Consider the following 10,645-nt stretch of genomic DNA (forward strand, 5'->3'; position numbering starts at 1 on the left):
TAAATTGAGCACATCCTAACTTTTGTCTGCATGCTTTAGCTTGCAGGCAACAAAATGACAGTGATGCCCAATGGGTTGAAGCAAATCTGGGTCCATTCGTCCAATATACAGCATACTCTGACCTCAAAGACTTCAACATCTCGACGGTAAGCTTTTTATTACTCTTTCTGTCTTTCTTGAGAATAGCAAAGGAAAATTCTGGAAATTGTACGAAACACATGCATTTCATGCATCCTACTTTTTTGTATCCACAGCTGGAAGTTCTGGACCTTCTTTCACCATCGCAGAAGGCTGATCTGATCCTAGATCCAAACAGTGGTGCCTTAAACGATGCACATGTTGTAAGGGAGGTGTTGACGAGCTTGACGGAGACCAGTGATTTTGAGCAGCTCAAAGAATTTTTCGGGGCTTTTGCAAACATCAACAAGCAGGTGAATGCTCATTGTTAACCTTAGCTCAGTGTAAACATCAACAACTGTGAACAGCATTGGTTTATAAACCTGTCTCCCTGGGCTTAACAAAGATTTTGTAGAGGCTAATACTGAGCCCGTGTTTAACTCGAAATGATCCATTTCTGATATGCTTCATGCCTTGAGGATTTAGTTTAGATAAGCTCCCCCTCATTTCCACAAAGACTTCAGAACCTCCTCTCTAACCTTATTATGATTCCCTTCTCTTTCAGAGAAATGTCACCCTCATCCAAAATCCAGATGTGCGAGACACCATTTTGAACCTGACCTTGACAGCCCTTGCTCCTCAGCTTAAAGACTTTCAGCCACAAGACTATCAACAGTGGTTCCAGGTTTATTTGGTTCCTGTGATGGCGAGCATCCTTCCTAGCAGCTTGCGGGTGATCCCCAGTAACATCACCTGTGAATCCTACCAGGCTGTGTAAGATATTTCTGACATCCACAGTTAGACATTTTGGGTGTGCACAATGCCAAGCTGAGGCTCCTGACAAGTCACAATGAATTCTTTTCTTCCTTTAGATACAATGGTCTTGAGCAGAGTTTGGAAGCATTGCCACTGGACCTTTCACAGGGCGTGAGATCAAGCGAGCAGTACCTCCAGGACACATTCCCACGTATGTGGCAAATATGCTTTCCTGACTAAACTTTTCTCAAAAGCCCAGTACCACCACTGTAATGACTACTGCATTGATTCATTTATGTTTTTTTTTTCTCAAACAGGTTGCTCAGTTCCAGCTTCCTTTGTGGTAAGTTTATTTCTTTGGGGCGTCTTACATGGGTTATCCAATATTTGATCCGAGTTTGGCACACTAACTGTCCAACTGTGATAGAGTCAAGGTATTTGCACTTGAAGATGTTTCCACTACACTAACACTTACATTTTCTTTGTCTTCAGTGCAAGGTGACCCCAGTTCATGGTAAGTCTGTCTAAAAGCAGACATTTCAACTCTAAGGATAACAATGCATTCTGAAGGACTATTATCTGACACACAACCATTCTCTTTTCACAGTGAATCTCATTTGTGATGCAGCTGATGGTGGGTGAATTGCTGTTTTGTCCAATGTTGATTCTGTCTAGGTAAAATTCGTTAACACAGTGTGATTAAGGGGACATTGGATTTCAATTTATTGTGTTTTTTTCCACAGTTCAAAACTTGAACAGATCCTATCAGCTGGCAATTCCTCTGCAGCCCTGTGCAATTTCACCATCACAGAACATGCCTGTTCCTCTGTAAGATTCGTTTTTAAACTCACTTTGGAATCCAAAACAGAACATGGATTTTGCCCCATTGTGGTCCTGACACAAATCTCCATGAGCTCTGACAAAATAGCTGTATTCTTTGTCAATTTCTTTTTCAAGGCTGCCTATCTCAATCCAGCAACTTGCCCACACTGCTGAACTGCACACTGAAAAGCCAAAACATATACCCGGTAGAAGTCTGGAAGCTTTTCTTCCAAAAGCTTCTGCTGTACTGGACCAGGCCTTGAGACATTGCTAACATGGTAAGTACAAATCACAATTTCACAATATTGCCGTTTCCCTGCGTGAAGTTTGGGTCCAACTAAGTTGATTTTTCTGCCAATTCAAGGCCAGCAACAACACCTACCCGACCTCATCAATGTGCTCGAGGCTCTTGGAGAAGTGAGAATTGACAACTTCAGCCATGTACAACTACAGAGCGAGAAGTTCATTACCAGCTGGTTCCAGACAAAGATCCGTCCGTTTCTGGCCGCTCCATCTTTCAACTTCCTATTTTGCCTTAGCTCCCAAAACTTCAGCTGCCAGACATACCAGATTGTGTAAGTAATATGTACATATTGCTCTAGTCAGCAAACTTGCAGTTTACTATAAGTTTAGATGCTGAAGCTTTCTCTCACATGTAGCATTCAGGCATTTGGAAGCCAAAAGGCATCCATGGACAGAGACAACAGCAAGCAGTCTTCACTCACTTCATCAACCTTTCCTGTCAAGAAATGACTCAACAGGTAAAAGCACAAACTCAAGCTCACTTTGGTATTTCCATTACAACATGTGGTGTATTACCCTGTCAATAACTTTCTTGCTTTTTCTGCAGATCCTGGCTGTGTCTCATCTATCACGGGGAGCCAAGAGTGGCTAAGGCAAACCTTGGCAAGTTCTCTGATTATGCAACTCTGCAGGACTTGCAAGCCTTCAATCCGAATTTATCCACTGTGAGTGCCAACTGCAGTTGTATATCTTCCTGTAACTGAATTCATTTGACCCAGACCATTGCCATTACTGCTGTCTGATATTATGCTGGTTCCCTTTTGTAGGCTGAATTGTTGTCAGTCCTCAGTCCTTCTCAGGTGGCACAGCTGCTACTGAGCTCTAGAGCCTCCAATAACACAGATTTGATTGATCGTGTGTTTGAGCGACTGGAAGAGGGCAACGCTCTGGAAATGTGGATGAATTCCTCACACAACTGAAAGCCAGTGAACAGGTAGGCTAGGCTTCTAAAGGTGAAGGAGGACAATCCTGGTGTTTGATTCAGCAGGATAGACAGAATAAGACATGTGCTAAACCGCTACACAAGACTTCAGGGAGTCTATCATACCAAAGAATTGGTTGCGACTTTGTGGCTACTGAATGAGTATATTGCAACATGCAATCTCTGTATTGCTTATGTTCTTTCCACCTAAATTTCACAGATCCCAGATTCCAGCCTGTTGTGAGAGATCGGGTCATGAATAGACTTCATCATCATCAGTCCACATTTCTCCAGCTTCACGACAAAGGACTTTGAATTTGGTTCCAAGTGAAACTGATTACCATCCTTCCAAGTTTTACTCCAGAAATGCTCAAAAATACAACCACAAACATCAGCTGCACAAACTACCAAGTCATGTGAGTAGCTTTCTTGGAACAATCAAGATTTTGTTGCAAATGAAATGACAGTAGTGACAAAGGACAACATGAGAACATTTCTTTCAACTATTGCAGTGTGAGTGGGATGGCTTCAGTCATCCAGGAGATGCCACTGTACAGACGACAGAGATCACACATGTTCTCCTGGGCTACCTAAGAAGTACTGAAAATGCCATCAATGAGACAGGTAGGGTAGACGTAGTGTGCATTATGTGTTTTCCAGTGTGAAATATCCCGAAAAGCACTGAGCAAAAAACTTGCCCTCAGTTTCTTTCATGTCTACCAGTCAGAACCTTGCTAAATTGAGCACATCCTAACTTTTGTCTGCATGCTTTAGCTTGCAGGCAACAAATGACAGTGATGCCCAATGGGTTGAAGCAAATCTGGGTCCATTCGTCCAATATACAGCATACTCTGACCTCAGTGACTTCAACATCTCTACGGTAAGCCATACATTTCACTTCTAGTCCTCCCTCAGAACAAGAAACAATATATAGACTTAAAAGGCCACGCACAGGAGTTTATTTTGCTATATCAAAAATAAGCAATTCATAGAGCACACCTTTTTTGGTTGCGAACTGTAATCCTTTACCCAGAGCACGGGTCATTACTGCTGTCTGACTATGTGTTGATTCCCTTTTGAAGGCTGGATTGTTGTCAACACTCGATCCCTCTGAGGTGGCACAGCTGCTACTGAGCTCTGGAGCCTCCAACGACACAGATTTCATTGATCTCGTGTTGAGCGACTGGAAGAGGGCAACGCTCTGGAAATGTGGATAAATTCCTCACAACTGACAGCCAGTGAACAGGTAGGCTAGGCTTCTAAAGGGTGAAGGAGGACAATCCTGGTGTTGATTCCAGCGGATAAGACAGAAGAAGACATTTGCTAAACGTACACAAGACTTCAGGGGTCTATCATAGCAAGATTGGTTGTGACCTTTGTGGCATATTGAATGAGTATATTTGCAACATGCAATCTCTGTATTGCTTTGTTCTTTCCACCTCAACTTCACGACCCCAGATTTCCAGCCTGTTGTGGAGATCGGGTCATGAATAGGACTTCATCATCATCAGTCCACATTTCTCCAATTTCACGAAAACAATTTGAAATTGGTTCCAGTGAAACTGATTACCATCCTTCCAAGTTTTACTCCAGAAATGCTCAAAATACAACCACAAACATCAGCTGCACAAACTACCAAGTCATGTGAGTAGCTTTCTTGGAACAATCAAATTTTGTTACAAATGAAAATGACAGTAGTGACAAAGGACAACATGACAACATTTTCTTTCAACTATTGCAGTGTGAGTGGGATGGCTTCAGTCATCCAGGAGATGCACTGTACAGACGACAAGAGATCACACATGTCTCCTGGGCTACCTAAGAAGTACTGAAATCCATCATGAGACAGGTAGGGTAGATGTAGGGTGCGTGATGTATTTTCCAGTGTGAATGTCTTCAAAGCACCGAGCAAAAAACTTGCCCTCAGTTTCTTTCATGTCTACCAGTCAGAAACCTTGCTAATTGAGACATCCTAACTTTGTCTGCATGCTTTAGCTGCAGGCAACAAAATGACAGTGATGCCCAATGGGTTGAAGCAAATCTGGTCCATTCGTCCAATAACAGCATATCTGACCTCGTGACTTCAACATCTCTACGGTAAGCCATACATTCACGTCTAGTCTCCCTCAGAACAGGAAATCCGTATTCTAGACTTAAAAGGCCACGCACAGGAGTATTTTTTGCCATATCAAAATACAAGCAATTCATAGAGCACACCTTTTTGGTTGCAAACTGTAATCCTTCACCCAGAGCACTGGTCATTATGCTGTCTGACTATGTGTTGATTCCCTTTGAAGGCTGCATTGTTGTCAACGCTCGATCCCTCTGAGATGGCACAGCTGCTACTGAGCTCTGGAGCCTCCAACGACACACATTCATTGATCTTGTTTTGAACAACTTGAAGAGGGCAACGCTCTGGAAAATGTGGATGATTCCTCACACAACTGACAGCCAGTGAACAGGTAGGCTAGGCTTCTAAAGGGTGAAGGAGGACAATCCTGGTGTTTGATTCCAGCAGGATAAGACAGAATAAGACATTTGCTAAACCGCTACACAAGTCTTCAGGGAGTCTATCATACAAAGAATTGGTTGCGACCTTTGTGACATATTGAATGAGTATATTTGCAACATGCAATCTCTGTATTGCTTATGTTCTTTCCCACCTCAACTTCACAGACCCCAGATTTCCAGCCTGTTGTGAGAGATCGGGTCATGAATAGGACCTTCATCATCATCAGTCCACATTTCTCCAATTTCACGACAAACGACTTTGAAATTTGGTTCCAAGTGAAACTGATTACCATCCTTCCAAGTTTTACTCCAGAAATGCTCAAAAATACAACCACAAACATCAGCTGCACAAACTACCAAGTCATGTGAGTAGCTTTCTTGGAACAATCAAGATTTTGTTGCAAATGAAAATACAGTAGTGACAAAGGACAACATGATAACATTTTCTTTCAACTATTGCAGTGTGAGTGGGATGGCTTCAGTTATCCAGGAGATGCCACTGTACAGACGACAAGAGATCACACATGTTCTCTGGGCTACCTAAGAAGTACTGAAAATGCCATCAATGAGACAGGTAGGGTAGACGTAGTGTGCATTATGTGTTTTCCAGTGTGAAATGTCTTGAAAAGCACTGAGCAAAAAACTTGCCCTCATTCTTTCATGTCTACCAGTCAGAAACCTTGCTAAATTGAGCACATCCTAACTTTTGTCTGCATGCTTTAGCTTGCAGGCAACAAAATGACAGTGATGCCCAATGGGTTGAAGCAAATCTGGGTCCATTCGTCCAATATACAGCATACTCTGACCTCAAAGACTTCAACATCTCGACGGTAAGCTTTTATTACTCTTTCTGTCTTTCTTGAGAATAGCAAAGGAAAATTCTGGAAATTGTACGAAACACATGCATTTCATGCATCCTACTTTTTTGTATCCACAGCTGGAAGTTCTGGACCTTCTTTCACCATCGCAGAAGGCTGATCTGATCCTAGATCCAAACAGTGGTGCCTTAAACGATGCACATGTTGTAAGGGAGGTGTTGACGAGCTTGACGGAGACCAGTGATTTTGAGCAGCTCAAAGAATTTTTCGGGCTTTTGCAAACATCAACAAGCAGGTGAATGCTCATTGTTAACCTTAGCTCAGTGTAAACATCAACAACTGTGAACAGCATTGGTTTATAAACCTGTCTCCCCTGGGCTTAACAAAGATTTTGTAGAGGCTAATACTGAGCCCGTGTTTAACTCGAAATGATCCATTTCTGATATGCTTCATGCCTTGAGGATTTAGTTTAGATAAGCTCCCCTCATTTCCACAAAGACTTCAGAACCTCCTCTCTAACCTTATTATGATTCCCTTCTCTTTCAGAGAAATGTCACCCTCATCCAAAATCCAGATGTGCGAGACACCATTTTGAACCTGACCTTGACAGCCCTTGCTCCTCAGCTTAAAGACTTTCAGCCACAAGACTATCAACAGTGGTTCCAGGTTTATTTGGTTCCTGTGATGGCGAGCATCCTTCCTAGCAGCTTGCGGGTGATCCCCAGTAACATCACCTGTGAATCCTACCAGGCTGTGTAAGATATTTCTGACATCCACAGTTAGACATTTTGGGTGTGCACAATGCCAAGCTGAGGCTCCTGACAAGTCACAATGAATTCTTTTCTTCCTTTAGATACAATGGTCTTGAGCAGAGTTTGGAAGCATTGCCACTGGACCTTTCACAGGCGTGAGATCAAGCGAGCAGTACCTCCAGGACACATTCCCACGTATGTGGCAAATATGCTTTCCTGACTAAACTTTTCTCAAAAGCCAGTACCACCACTGTAATGACTACTGCATTGATTCATTTATGTTTTTTTTTTCTCAAACAGGTTGCTCAGTTCCAGCTTCCTTTGTGGTAAGTTTACTTTGGGGCGTCTTACATGGGTTATCAATATTTGATCCGAGTTTGGCACACTAACTGTCCAACTGTGATAGAGTCAAGGTATTGCACTTGAAGATGTTTCCACACACTAACACTTACATTTTCTTGTCTTCAGTGCAAGGTGACCCAGTTCATGGTAAGTCTGTTAAAAGCAGACATTTCAACTCTAAGGATAACAAGCATTCTGAAGGACTATTCTGACACACAACCATTTCTCTTCACAGTGAATCTCATTTGTGATGCAGCTGATGGGTGGTGAATTGCTGTTTGTCCAATGTTGATTTCTGTCTAGGTAAAATTCGTTAACACAGTGTCATTAAGGGGACATTGGATTTCAATTTATTGTGTTTTTTCCAGTTCAAAACTTGAACAGATCCTATCAGCTGGCAATTCCTCTGCAGCCCTGTGCAATTTCACCATCACAGAACATGCCTGTTCCTCTGTAAGATTCGTTTTTAAACTCACTTTGGAATCCAAAAACAGAACATGGATTTGCCCCATTGTGGTCCTGACACAAATCCATGAGCTCTGACAAAATAGCTGTATTCTTTGTCAATTTTCTTTTTCAAGGCTGCCTATCTCACATCCAGCAACTTGCCCACACTGCTGAACTGCACACTGAAAAGCCAAAACATATACCCGGTAGAAGTCTGGAAGCTTTTCTTCCAAAAAGCTTCTGCTGTACTGACCAGGCCTTGAGACATTTGCTAACATGGTAAGTACAAATCACAATTTCACAATAGCCGTTTCCTGCGTGAAGTTTGGGCCAACTAAGTTGATTTTTCTGCCAATTCAAGGCCGCAACAAACCTACCCGACCTCATCAAATGTGCTCGAGGCTCTTGGAGAAGTGAGAATTGACAACTTCAGCCATGTACAACTACAGAGCGAGAAGTTCATTACCAGCTGGTTCCAGACAAAGATCCGTCCGTTTCTGGCCGCTCCATCTTTCAACTTCCTATTTTGCCTTAGCTCCCAAAACTTCAGCTGCCAGACATACCAGATTGTGTAAGTAAATATGTACCATATTGCTCTAGTCAGCAAACTTGCAGTTTACTATAAGTTTAGATGCTGAAAGCTTTCTCTCACATGTAGCATTCAGGCATTTGGAAGCCAAAGGCATCCATGGACAGAGACAAACGCAAGCAGTCTTCACTCACTTCATCAAACCTTTCCTGTCAAGAAATGACTCAACAGGTAAAAGCACAAACTCAAGCTCACTTTGGTATTTCCATTACAACATGTGGTGTATTACCCTGTCAATAACTTTCTTGCTTTTTCTGCAGATCCTGGCTGTGTCTCATCTATCACGGGGAGCCAAGAGTGGCTAAAGGCAAACCTTGGCAAGTTCTCTGATTATCAACTCTGCAGGACTTGCAAGCCTTCAATCCGAATTTATCCACTGTGAGTGCCAACTGCAGTTGTATATCTTCCTGTAAACTGAATTCATTTGACCCAGACCATTGCCATTACTGCTGTCTGATATTATGCTGGTTCCCTTTTGTAGGCTGAATGTTGTCAGTCCAGTCTTCTCAGGGGCACAGCTGCTACTGAGCTCTAGAGCCTCCAATAACACAGATTTGATTGATCGTGTTTGAGCGACTGGAAGAGGCAACGCTCTGGAAAATGTGGATGAATTCCTCACACAACTGAAAGCCAGTGAACAGGTAGGCTAGGCTTCTAAAGGGTGAAGGAGGACAATCCTGGTGTTTGATTCCAGCAGGATAAGACAGAATAAGACATGTGCTAAACCGCTACACAAGACTTCAGGAGTCATCATACCAAAGAATGTTGCGACCTTTGTGGCATACTGAATGAGATATTTGCACATGCAATCTCTGTATTGCTTATGTTCTTTCCCACCTAATTTCACAGATCCCAGATTTCCAGCCTGTTGTGAGAGATCGGGTCATGAATAGGACCTTCATCATCATCAGTCCACATTCTCCAGCTTCACGACAAAGGACTTGAAATTTGGTTCCAAGTGAAACTGATTACCATCCTTCCAAGTTTACTCCAGAAATGCTCAAAACAACCACAAACATCAGCTGCACAAACTACCAAGTCATGTGGTAGCTTTCTGGAACAATCAAGATTTTTGTGCAAATGAAAGACAGTAGTGACAAGGACAACATGAGAACATTTCTTTCAACTATTGCAGTGTGAGTGGGATGCTTCAGTCATCCAGGAGATGCCACTGTACAGACGACAAGAGATCACACATGTTCCTGGGCCTAAAAGTACTGAAAATGCCATCAATGAGACAGGTAGGGTAGACGTAGTGTGCATTATGTGTTTCCAGTGAAATATCCCGAAAGCACTGAGCAAAAAACTTGCCCTCAGTTTCTTTCATGTCTACAGTCAGAAACCTTGCTAAATTGAGCACATCCTAACTTTTGTCTGCATGCTTTAGCTTGCAGGCAACAAAATGACAGTGATGCCCAATGGGTTGAAGCAAATCTGGGTCATTCGTCCAATATACAGCATACTCTGACCTCATGACTTCAACATCTCTACGGTAGCCATACATTTCACTTCTAGTCCTCCCTCAGAACAAGAAAACAATATGACTTAAAAAGGCCACGCACAGGAGTTTATTTTGCTATATCAAAAAAAGCAATTCATAGAGCACACCTTTTTTGGTTGCGAACTGTAATCCTTTACCCAGAGCACGGGTCATTACTGCTGTCTGACTATGTGTTGATTCCTTTTGAAGGCTGGATTGTTGTCAACACTCGATCCCTCTGAGGTGGCACAGCTGCTACTGAGCTCTGGAGCCTCCAACGACACAGATTTCATTGATCTCGTGTTTGAGCGACTGGAAGAGGGAACGCTCTGGAAAATGTGGATAAATTCCTCACACAACTGACAGCCAGTGAAAGGTAGGCTAGGCTTCTAAAGGGTGAAGGAGACAATCCTGGTGTTTGATTCCAGCAGATAAGACAGAAGAAGACATTTGCTAAACCGCTACACAAGACTTCAGGGAGTCTATCATAGCAAGAATTGGTTGTGACCTTTGTGCATATTGAATGAGTATATTTGCAAATGCAATTCTGTATTGCTTGTTCTTTCCCACTCAACTTCACAGACCCAGATTTCCACCTGTTGTGAGATCGGGTCATGAATAGGACTTCATCATATCAGTCCACATTTCTCCAATTTCACGAAAACAACTTTGAAATTGGTTCCAAGTGAACTGATTACATCCTTCCAAGTTTTACTCCAGAATGCTCAAAATACAACCACAAACATCAGCTGCACAAACTACCAAGTCATGTGAGTAGCTTTCTTG

At 42.6% G+C, this 10,645-nt stretch overlaps 3 long non-coding RNA genes across 4 annotated transcripts; all 3 read left to right on the plus strand.

Annotated features, from left to right (window-relative positions):
• Positions 1 to 3,497: 3,497 nt before the first annotated feature.
• On the plus strand, positions 3,498 to 6,512 carry LOC109197960 (uncharacterized). Of its 2 annotated transcripts, none has more exons than XR_003217115.1 (3): positions 3,498 to 3,544; positions 6,155 to 6,261; positions 6,369 to 6,512. It is a non-coding gene; the product is annotated as an uncharacterized LOC109197960 (long non-coding RNA). The 2 variants fall into 2 exon arrangements; XR_002058963.2 differs by lacking the exon at positions 3,498 to 3,544 and adding an exon at positions 5,963 to 6,005.
• Positions 5,354 to 5,962, plus strand: LOC109197961 (uncharacterized). The gene is made up of 3 exons (XR_002058964.1): positions 5,354 to 5,382; positions 5,597 to 5,796; positions 5,894 to 5,962. It is a non-coding gene; the product is annotated as an uncharacterized LOC109197961 (long non-coding RNA).
• A 964-nt stretch (positions 6,513 to 7,476) lies between the features above and the next one.
• On the plus strand, positions 7,477 to 8,046 carry LOC109197962 (uncharacterized). The gene is made up of 4 exons (XR_002058965.1): positions 7,477 to 7,490; positions 7,579 to 7,606; positions 7,712 to 7,796; positions 7,925 to 8,046. It is a non-coding gene; the product is annotated as an uncharacterized LOC109197962 (long non-coding RNA).
• The last annotated feature ends 2,599 nt before the right edge of the window (positions 8,047 to 10,645 follow it).

This window comes from Oreochromis niloticus, unplaced genomic scaffold, assembly GCF_001858045.2.
Source record: "Oreochromis niloticus isolate F11D_XX unplaced genomic scaffold, O_niloticus_UMD_NMBU tig00000114_pilon, whole genome shotgun sequence".
NCBI lineage: Eukaryota > Metazoa > Chordata > Actinopteri > Cichliformes > Cichlidae > Oreochromis > Oreochromis niloticus.